The sequence below is a fragment of the Cololabis saira genome, chromosome 15 (assembly GCF_033807715.1).
Source record: "Cololabis saira isolate AMF1-May2022 chromosome 15, fColSai1.1, whole genome shotgun sequence".
Taxonomy (NCBI): Eukaryota; Metazoa; Chordata; class Actinopteri; order Beloniformes; family Belonidae; genus Cololabis; species Cololabis saira.
This window is the reverse complement of record NC_084601.1, coordinates 38,157,438-38,169,293: the sequence shown is the minus strand read 5'-3', so window position 1 is coordinate 38,169,293 and position 11,856 is coordinate 38,157,438.

Here is an 11,856-nt window from a genome sequence, read left to right as displayed (position 1 = left end):
TTGCATGACTGTACAGACAGACAACCATACTAGCAACTGAAATATCCTCCTATGCTACGTACGTCCACATCAGCCCAGATGTAGAATATAGATACAGGTGAAGAATATGGTGTAAAAGTTAATTTATTTCAATAATTCAACTAGAATATGGTGTAAAAGTTAATTTATTTCAATAATTCAACTACAATATGGTGTAAAAGTTAATTTATTTCAATAATTCAACTAGAATATGGTGTAAAAGTTAATTTATTTCAATAATTCAACTAGAATATGGTGTAAAAGTTAACTTATTTCAATAATTCAACTAGAATATGGTGTAAAAGTTAATTTATTTCAATAATTCAACTAGAATATGGTGTAAAGGTTCATTTATTTCAATAATTCAACTAGAATATGGTGTAAAAATTAATGAAAATACGGGACAAATCGCGTCCCATATTAGTTCAATACGGGACGCAACATTTTTTTCTCAAATAAAGGACAATTCCGTATTTTACGGGACGGGTGGCAACCCTAGAAGGCCCTATTGTATCTGTAGGAGTTCTCGTTTTTATTTTCGTTTTTCTTCCGACAAAATGAGGGCCTTTTTTCCCCCTAAACGTGCCCCAAAAGTCACCAAATTTTGCACGCAAGCCAGGCCTGGCGGAACATTTGATATTTAATGGTTTGCATTAATAGGTGTGGCCTAATGGCTCAACAGCGCCCCCTAGAAAACTTTGTGCCTCAAGCCCCACAATACGGTTTGACGTACATGCACAAAAATCGGTACACACCTGTATCATGTCACAACTTAAAGAAAAGTCTCTTGGCGCCATGGCCGAAACCCAACAGGAAGTCGGCCATTTTGAATTAATCGTGTAATTTTGGCGCAATTTATGCCATTTCTTCGCACGCGCATTACTTTTCTCAGTCAAAAGCGACACCAAAAAGCGCTTCATCTGATTGGTCGATAAGTGATAGTTCCTATTTTCTGCTATAACCTTTGAATGGTTTGATATAAAGACTCGTGGGTGGTGTCATCGGACTCGGTTTTGAGTCCTTGACCATAATTGGTGCAAATTATTCCTGCCCCTTCTTCTGATCGGTCGATATTTGATAGTTCCTATTTTCTGCCATAACTTTTGAATGGTTTGACATAAAGAGTCGTGGGTGGTGTCATCGGACTTCGTCTTGAGTCCTTGACCTTTATTGGTGAAAATTGCATGCGCGAGGGCCCGTTCATCGCTGCTTGCAGCTTTAATTATGCCAGTTTTTTGTTGTTGTTAAGTGTCCGCTATATGACTAGCATCTCTGTCATGTTTGCAACTTGCAGCTTGTTTTCTAAAGGAGCGTCTTATTGTCCAGTGTGTTTGCTCATCCTGACAGCAGTTCCTGAGGAAAGGTGTGATTCAACCAGCTGACAGTTCACTAGATATCTAGGGCCTAAAACTGCCAGCAGGGTTTGACATGAATTATAATATAAACCCTTTTTTTCTTCAATAAATATATATATATATATATATATATTCAAGCTCCCATGTCGGCAGGATTCACTGCCGTCACCTCTTTGGGTGGCTAACAATTTTATCAGTCAACCTGGTTCTGCTAGAAGTCAAGGCATGAAAAGTAAAGGAGAAGATTGTTTCAGAAGAGAAAAAAAATCCATGCTGTACCCTCCCATGTGATTACTTGCTTTTGTTGTTTCATATGTAAGTCGCTTTGGACATTAGTAGTATTAGTCGTAGTAGTAAAAAAAATCACGGTGCCTGTTAACCCTTGTGCTGTCTTCGGGTCAAGGAAGGAGGAAGAGAAGAAGGGAGGGAGAATGAAAAGAAGGAAGGAAGGAAGGAAGGAAGGAAGGAAGGAAGGAAGGAAGGAAGGAAGGAAGGAAGGAAGGAAGGAAGGAAGGAAGGGAGCATACAAGGAAAGAAGGAAGGAAGGAAGGAAGGAAGGAAGGAAGGAAGGAAGGAAGGAAGGAAGGAAGGAAGGAAGGAAGGAAGGAAGGAAGGAAGGAAGGAAGGAAGGGAGCAAACAAGGAAAGAAGGAAGGGAGAAAAGAGGAAGGGAAGAAGGAAGGAGAAAGCAGGACGAAAGAAGGAAGGAAGGAAGGAAGGAAGGAAGGAAGGAAGGAAGGGAGCAAACAAGGAAAGAAGGAAGGAAGGGAGAAAAGAGGAAGGGAAGAAGGAAGGAGAAAGCAGGACGAAAGAAGGAAGGAAGGAAGGAAGGAAGGAAGGAAGGAAGGAAGGAAGGAAGGAAGGAAGGAAGGAAGGAAGGAAGGGAGCAAACAAGGAAAGAAGGAAGGAAGGGAGAAAAGAGGAAGGGAAGAAGGAAGGAGAAAGCAGAACAAAAGAAGGAAGGAAGGAAGGAAGGAAGGAAGGAAGGAAGGAAGGAAGGAAGGAAGGAAGGAAGGAAGGAAGGAAGGAAGGAAGGAAGGAAGGAAGGAAGGAAGGAAGGAAGGAAGGAAGGAAGGAAGGAAAGAAGGAAGGAAGGGAGAAAAGAGGAAGGGAAGAAGGAAGGAGAAAGCAGAACAAAAGAAGGATAGGAGAATTAGGTCATTTTGACCCGAAGACAGTACAAGGGTTAAGTTCCACATGGTGGGACTAAGACAGGCACTCAACATATAGGTTAATTCAGCTGCTTTTTCAGTCAGCCGTTTCTCACAATGAAGACCTCAAGTGCTTTCTCAATGATAAAACTCTGGATTTTTGTTCATCTAGGCTCCAATCTCACCACTCTCCCTGTATTAGGTACATTATAACCTACAGGTGGAAGCTGGGGAGGAAGTTGCATTGTGAAAGCAGCAGTGAGCTTGGGGGCGAGATGCATCCGAAGCCTGTGAGAGACGAGTTCCTCCGGCTTCTTAGAAAGACCCACTATACGAACCAGATGGAGTAATTGGGATAAATCATGCGGAGGCGTGAAAACAAGCAAAAATTTCATTTAGATTTATCACGGTAATGTTGGAATATAGTTGTACGTGTAAAAATACAGCTGTATATATTAAATCTGCAACCATGAGAGACCATTGATTCACTCCTTACCTCTATTTTTCTGTTTTCATTTTCTCTACCTGAGCTTAAAGCCTTTATTCTCTAACCCCAGGTTAGAACTGACCTTGCGAGGTGGTGTGCATTTGGACGTGATCTGTGTCCTGATTACAGGCAATCCATTGTGATTATCTGGTGTGTGAGGTAAATAATTCACATGTTCTCAGCCCAGCAGAGAACCTTGGTGGTTATAAGACAGTTCCTGCAGAAAAATGTACCATTCTTTGAAACATATTAACACTGGCATCTCTACTTTTGGGGCCAGTGGGGCCACATGTCGCTAGGGAGCAAGATGCTGCCTTGAAGTAAGTGTAACAGAATCTGTCGTTATTGCAGGAGTAATTACAATTATATTGTACAATTATATATTATAATAGGTATAAGAAGACTGATTCTTTTACAAAGAAAATTCTGTTTTATTTAGTTGTATATTTACCTTGTCAAAGGCATTTGTCAGAATGTTGACAGGTTTAGTAAGCTTATTCCTCTCGAAGCACCTGAAAATTGGGCCGGCTCCATGGGTGCTTGTTTAAGTAATGAACACGTTGAAATCACATTGTGCATGTCCAACACGGTCTCGGTAGATCGCTGTGGGGCACAATTATGACAGCCTCATGCTGAGACTAGTGATGCACCGAAATGAAAATGTGTGGCCGAAACCGAAACCGAAAATAATAATAAACACTTGGCCGAATACCGAACAATACCCAACATGGTTCTTCGCAGTTTTTCATTTATTTTGCCAATTTTTTCACCATTGCATAAATCAAATACATTTGATTTAGGCATGCTTTTAAAAGAAAAAAATCTTTAAAAAAATTACAAGGTAGAAAACATTTGTTGAACATAAAAAACTGAACATTTTTTAATTTCCTAGCATTTCTTAAATATTCCAGCAGACATACCAGCAAAGAACAATAACTTAAAATAAATAAATTAGCAAAATACATTTTTTGGCCATCTTTGAGCTTACGTTAGGCTTAACTGACTGAACACTGTAACATAGGCCTTAAAACAATAAAAATGCATTAAAGCGCTCAGTTTTTTATCATTTCAAATGATAAATCAAACTTGTAGCTGAAAGACTTTGCAGATGTGCCCCCTCTAGATATTTGAGCAGAACATTCATGGCAAACAGCCATTCTTGTATTTTTCTTTGCCACTCTGAAATACTTACACACTGCTGACATGTTTGCACCGCACCACTTCACTCCACGCTCTTCGCTGTTTGATTTCGTCATCTAAACGCACCTGTAATAGATTGATTTATGTTGTTTTGGTTCCACCTGCTGGTGAATGTTAGTTAAATTCTTATGTGGTTACTTTTTTGTTGGCCGATTTATGTGGTGCGCAACCATTACGGGAGTGTTATGTGGTTAGTTTTTTGTTGGCCAACGATTTATGTTTGTGGTACGCAACCGTTACGGAGCGGCCAGTCTATTTCCTTATATTACAACGCCGTTATTAATTGTTCGGTTTTTTTCCCACTTATTCCACCGAACACGAAAGTGTTTTTTTGCCATTTTCGGCCGAACAATTTCGGTTACCGAACAATCGGTGCATCACTAGCTGAGACCATACAATTTAAATATTGGGATGACTCAGTACGTAATGTATGTTGACGGACTGTTTTATATGGGTAGGATGCAAAAGCAGCTTTTATTTTGGCGTGGCGGTGCCCCATGATCATCTACATTAGGGCTGTTCGATTTTGCCCAAAAATAAAATCTCGATTTTTTTCTCTCAAAATCCGATTTTCGATTACGATTACGATTATTTTGTGAATTGACAAAAGGCAAAGAAATGATTTCAAATATGCAGTTTTTTTACATTTGCCCCGTTGGGCTTTAAGTGCAAACTTTGCTCTTATTAAACCAAAAATGAATGAATAAAGTGCAAAACTCTGTAAAATAAGTTGAAAAAAAGTTTTAAAAAATATAATAAAATATATAGTTTTATCTCTGAAAAAATAAAATCAGCAAATCAGCACTTGCAAACATACAGTAAGTTATATTTCCAATTAAATAAAACAAGACATTTTCTAATTAAACTAAACTGGGTCTTTGCATGCTAAATAATAATGCAACCCATGAAGGAGGTAGAGGTGTGTAATGGGGCACTTGTCACAGGTATTGAGAGGTATTTCCATCAATCATTAATATGTGTGCAGACAAGGTAAAAAATAAAAAATAAAAAAAAAAGTGAAAAATCGATTTTACGATTTTCATGTTTTAACATCGTTCTAATTACATAATCGCGATTACGATTTAAAATCGATTAATCGAACAGCCCTAATCTACATGGAACCAAACCCTGGATTTAATACTGTGCAAAATTTGGGTTGTAAGCAGCGTCCGAGAGAAACGAGAGGCTACGTATAACTGTAGAGTCTGCTTGTGTCTTACTGGACTTTTCATGCCAGCTTATTAATATTCTGTCAGGTTATGTGCAATAATACTGTCATCCTTTACTGACCACTATAAAGCAAACTCTATATTGCTTCTAGATATATGATGTTTGCTTGTAGGGAGCATTAAGTGGTATAGACGAATGTGATTCAACAAAAATAGACTTCTTGTTTGTGGTGTGAGAGGTCCTGGATTCCAGTCCCGGATGGGCCCCCGCTCATATTACAACCCCAGTTCATTACGAGAAAGAAAGATGGGGGGGATGGAGGGGGAGCTGCATAAAGCCATAAAGGATTTAGCTATATTTTTGGGTTATAAAATTAGAGACCCAGTAATTGAAAAACAGAAAGGGCCAACAGAAACTACTTTAAATCAAGAATTTAATACGGAGAGAACCAAGAGACATGAAAAGTGTTCGAAGTTGATTGATTTTAACATCTCCAATAAAAACAAAACTCTTCAATCAACATTACCAATCAAAACAAAGATCAACAGAGCAGTTTGCAGTAAACTTTTTCAAAAAGGCTAAAATAAAGTTTAGAAACACCCACAATCTTAACACTACATGGACCTAGTTGGCCAAATCTCTTTCATATAATGAATTGTTATCTCGCTTTTATACAATGAACACGAAAATGTCTGTACGTCACATAGGGCTGGGCGATATATCGAGATTTTAATATATCGATATATTTTCAAACACGATATGGTACGAGACAATATCGTTTATATCGATTTTAAAAAAAATATATATATATATATTTATTTTTTTTACATTTTTTTTTTTATGATTTTGATATAGCTTATTTTGTGACAAATTGACTTGAATGTTTTATTTGAGATTTGCACAAATGTTTAGTTATTTGCACAACTGTCAACCTCAGTGGAAAAGTCTGCCTGTTACTGTCTACATTGTATTAATTGCACAGTGTATTTTAATTTAATTGTTATGCAGGAAAGGGATATTTGTTTTATTTTATTCAAGAAGCATTTTTATTCTATATATGCAGGCAGTTTATTTTTATTTCATTTGTTTTATACATTTTGATATTGTGCAGATCTCTGTTAATAAAGGAACCTGTGTGACATTTGGCACGAGGCTTTGTATTAAAACTGACTGTTTTTTTAAGGGTTTGCCTCAGAAAAAAATGAAGCTAACAGAGATGCTATGCTATAATGCTTTGGGGGAAACCCCAATTATGGCACAGAAAAAATATCGAGATATATATCGAGTATCGCCATTTAGCTAGAAAATATCGAGATATGACTTTTGGTCCATATCGCCCAGCCCTAACGTCACAGGAACAACTCACAAAGGTCTGGAGACACGACATTGAGCTGCTCCCCTTAAATCACAGCTGGGATGAGAGCTTCCTCTGCTCAGCCCTTATAGTTAGTACTCCAGGTTATGATTGTTACTGGCCCAATGAGGCAAACTGGAGGAGAGCAGGAAAAAACACTTCTGTGCAAGTTTGCACAGTAGCTGCTACATATCAGTTAATTCATGCATCATTTTCCTCCAGAAGTGAGAACACAGGGGCCGTAATAGTAATAATATTTTTTTTGAAAGGAGACATTACGACAATTCGGCGTAACGGGGGGTATGGAGAAGCTGATTGGAAGTGATTAATAGATCAAAATCACTTGGACCTTGAGAGTGGTGGTTCCACTTGTTTTCATTGCTCAGAGATTCTGTCTAATCCTCTCTTGATTCAGGAGTGACATGCAAGTAGGCAAAAGAGCTGGACATATTTTGATATGTTCATTTCCATATCAATTAGAATTTAAGGAATCCCGGTTTAAGCAGTTTGGATCGCAAATTAGGTAGCGACTACTGGAGAAAAAAAAGAAAAAAGAAAAAAAAAGGTGTGTGGGGGGTCATTTATCAGTCAAATAATACAAAAAAGCTCTGGAAGGAATGTATTAGGAGTCAACAAAAGGGTTCAAACCACCAGAGCACTTGTTTGACCTGTTGGGGCCTGGGGGTGTTCTGGTTGGTTAAATTAGTCGGGGTGTGGGGCCTTTGAAGATCCAGAATCTTTGTTCAAATCCCATTCATGCTTTCTTAAACACCTGCATTTTCTATATGTGGGTAAATGAGTGGAGCCAGAAAGTGATGCATGAAAGTGGATTAGACAGAATTACATCTCTTTGGGGCCTAATATATTTTTGTCCGAGGAATTATTGCCAGAATGACCTCCAACAGACGTCAGAATGAAGCTCACAAAGCCGTTCAGCCTGGAAAGGGACGTTTTTCTTATAAAAGTTGAAACGCTAAGTTGTAATTGCCTTTAAAGGCACTTCTTCACAGGCTACATTTCAGAACCAACAGCTTATTTCATCTTTCGGGAAGCAGTCTTTGGGGCTGGTTGTGTATTGTGTTTATCCTGTCATGGGTTTTTACCAAACACAGTTTTGAATTGCACTCTATTTTTCTCCAACATGTTTTTCAAAGATTACTCTCTGCCTGTGTTCTCGCTACCCTTCATTCGCTATTTATTCGCTCTTTTTTGACAGCAAGAGGCACCAAATGACAGGAGCAGACAGCAAAACTATGGCAAACCCTTCTCCTAGAAAGAGGAGGAGGCAGAAAGGCCTCTACTTTCCGTCCTCTCCAGTGACTGCCATCAACGTGTGTCCCTTTTTATAGACATCTAAGTCTGACATTTTTTTGGCTGACCTTGAAACTGTATTTATCCAGACAAAAGTTTTGCTGAGGTGGCCATCTTATCAGTACAAACCCAGCCTTCATAGCTCTTCCATTCATTTTATATACCGGTTTTATCCTTTGCAGGGTGAGGGGGGTCTGCTGGAGCCTACCCATATGGAAAAGATATATAAAAAACTTATAAGAAGTTTACATCACCTACAGTAGTAAATCTTTAGGCTTTACATATATTGTGTGTCTTATAAGACTTATAAGTCCCATACTATGATAAACTCTTGAAAGTGTCCTCTTTTGCATTCTTTTCATACAAGATAATAAAAAGAATTATGTATGAATCAAGTAAAAATAATGTATGTGGTCTATAAGGAAATTGAACAGCAAATTATGTTTTCCATACATGTTTCATATAATCTTTGTAGTTTTTAATTATATGTCAGTTTTCAAGACATATGCTTTTCTTATATGGAAACATAACATTATATGCAGGTTTTCTGTATGTAAAGTGTACAAAATTTGCAAGGGAATTATGCTTTTTTTAATGTTTTATATAAGTTTGTTATATGTCATCTAATTAAAATGACTAAAACCAGTATAAAAAACCTATATGAGTATGTAGCATTACATATAAGTTTTTCGTATGTTATGGGATATAATGTCATCGTAAACTATATTTTATTTATATTTTTTCTACAATAATTCTTATATATTAGTCTATGAAACTTACAATAGCAGTATATAAAATACATACTTTTTATGTATGAATTCATACAAAATCATACATGTGTCCATAGCCAAAAACACATAAATCAAATATTGAAGTGACATGACTTCATTTGACACTATACTGACACTGAAATAGGATCAAACTAAATTACAAACTAGCACAGACTGCCTGGTCAGAATCTATAACAACTCATTTATACCATTACAATTCCCTTCCAGTTACATAAATGCAATCTGTAAATTCAGTCTTTCAATATCTGCAATACTGAAAACATGGCTGTTAGACAAACTTTTGAATTTAACAGACTTTATTAGCAGCGAACAATTATTACAGTGCAAACAATCTCCCCGTAACGGGTAACACCTGACTACAAATCAGTGTGACATAATAACAACAAAGAACTTAACTTCCAGGGGGATAGTATTGATTGAACAAGCAGACTAAGAACAATTTAAGATGATGCTGTGGACACAGCAAGAGCCTTACTTGTCATCATGACACGTAAAAAAATAAATAATTATAACATTATAACAATTTATATTAATATTTGTCCACTGATCTTTACGTATGTAATTTCGAAAATCTTTTATAGTCAAAATCGCTGAATTTGCCTATTTCCTGTTCAAATACGGGGCTGAAACGTGAGTTGAGGCAGCAGCGATCCGAGCTCTGATTGCGCAATCCATCACAAACTGGGTTGATTCGTGCGATTGGCCCGTGCTGGTTGCCGTATCTCTGAATGTCGCCAATATAATGTTTTCAGATACGTTTATTTGACCTGGTTTTCCACAGTCTGGCTAATGTCTTTAACCATTAAAGTTTAATGTTTGCTAGTGACATATTTAGTTTTGCTGATGGGAAATAAAGCCACAGTGAAAAAGGCACAGGGTGAGGCACAACAATACTCTGCCACACGTGAGCCAACAGGTACATACACTTTTAATTTCAATCTTGTAAAAAAGAGATTAGACTAAGAAAAATACAATAGCATATTTAAAAACTAACTTTTGGCCTCAAATAAAATATTCTTTGTTTTTCTTTTGATGCTTTTTGTTGAGCAATCTGTATTAAATTGATTAAAGTATCAGAATTAAACGTTTTAAAAACAACTGAATATTTCACTAAAGGTCAAATTTTAAATCTGTGGTTTTGTACACCAGTCTATACTCTCATTTATGTTGTATGAATTATAGAATTGCAACGGCCAACACATGGAGGGTGTAGCAAATAGGGGTGGGTATTGGGAAGGACCTCACGATACGATACGCATCACGATACTTGAGCCACGATACGATACACATTGCGATATCCCGATTATGCGATATCCCGATTATTATATTCTACATAGTTCACCAAAAAATTTTAAAATGCATTACACATCTTAAAATCCAAGTTGTATATATGTACATCAGATGATAGTGATGGATCTTAAAATCCGAGTTGCACGTTCATCAGATTATAGTGAAAATTCATGGGACAAACTGAGTCAAAACAATGTTTTATTATAACTATACAAGCTAAAGTTACAACATATTTGTATATGTTTTTCATATTATTTACATCATATGAAATTAACATTAAATTTAGTATGAGGTTGCTTTAATTATGTGGCAAATGATAATAAACACAAGAAAGATGGTACTAAAACCAAGGACAGGCACAGTGATCAGTCAGTATAGATATAAATCCATAAATAAATAAACCTCTGTCCATTATTTTTCATTTTTTAAGGACAGGCAATTGTGTTATATAAAAAATAAATAATAAAATGAAATAAAACCGGAGCTCAGTGCAGGGCCCTCCCAGGGTTGGTAGAGGATGGCAATGCCCAGGACTGTCACTTAGGTAGGAGCACTGGGTGATATAATGGGAAAAAAAATCGGGGCTAAAAAATATTTATAAAAAAAATAAAAAATAAAAAAAATCGATATTCAAATTTTGAATATCGATATTGAATCGGCTGGAAAAGTATCGCGATATATTGCCATATCGATATTTTTGCCTACCCCTAGTAGCAAATGCATGTTTGTTCTTACCTTACGTATCTGTAATATGTAGGCTACCGTGCATGTGTGTGTCCGTGTGTTTTTTTGTGAAGAATGCTGATGAGATATGAAATAACCAGTAGCCAATTGAATAAACTACCCTTTTTGGTTTATATATTTGTAAATCTGACCCTAAAGGAGTCAGTGCCTCACCAACCATAAACCTCACCGCACGTCGCTGGTGGGAGGAAGCCGGAGTAACCGGAGGAAACCCACGCAAGCACGGGGAGAACATGCAAACTCCAGGAACCTTCTTGCTGTGAAGCAACAGTGTTAACCTCGAGGCCACTGTGCTGCCCACCCTGCCTCATCTTCTTTTTTCTTTTCTGTTTTAAAGCTACCGTCCAATCTCCCATTCAGACTGTTGAGCATTTTTATCTTGGATTTGTCATTTTTGGAGCTACAGGTGCCGTTAGTTTCTGTGTGGATATGATAAACGTCCATGAAGTCACAATTGGTTACAAGTTCATGAGCTTCTCTCTGCTTAGATTGCGCAGCGTAAATCTCTATAATAATAATAAGTTATGTTGATACCTGCCCTCTTACATTTTAAATATAATTGTAATCAAAATATCACTTTACTTATCAATCCTGAATCTTTCTTTGTCTACATTTTGGAAGAAAATATCATTTTTATTCCTCTTCATTCATCTTGAACTTTCCAGTATTTAAGGGTAGTGGATTGCTTTTGAATAGTATTACAGTTTAATAAAATATCAGACAGTTAAAGGTAGATACTCCACCTGAAGCAATCGGTGTGGTAAAAACTTAATAATTTAACACATTCTAATATTCCTCACTATGAGCACTTCTACTCTAAAGCTCAACTCACGTGCACTTTTTTTATTGTTAGCACATTTAAATTGAAGGTTTTACGAGCAGCTGACCTAATTTTGAAACATGAATGAATAGTGATTGTAATCGAAAACTTAATCCCTAAGTCTTTTTTCCAGAGGAAATGCATTGGTTTAGTGGCTGATATGAAG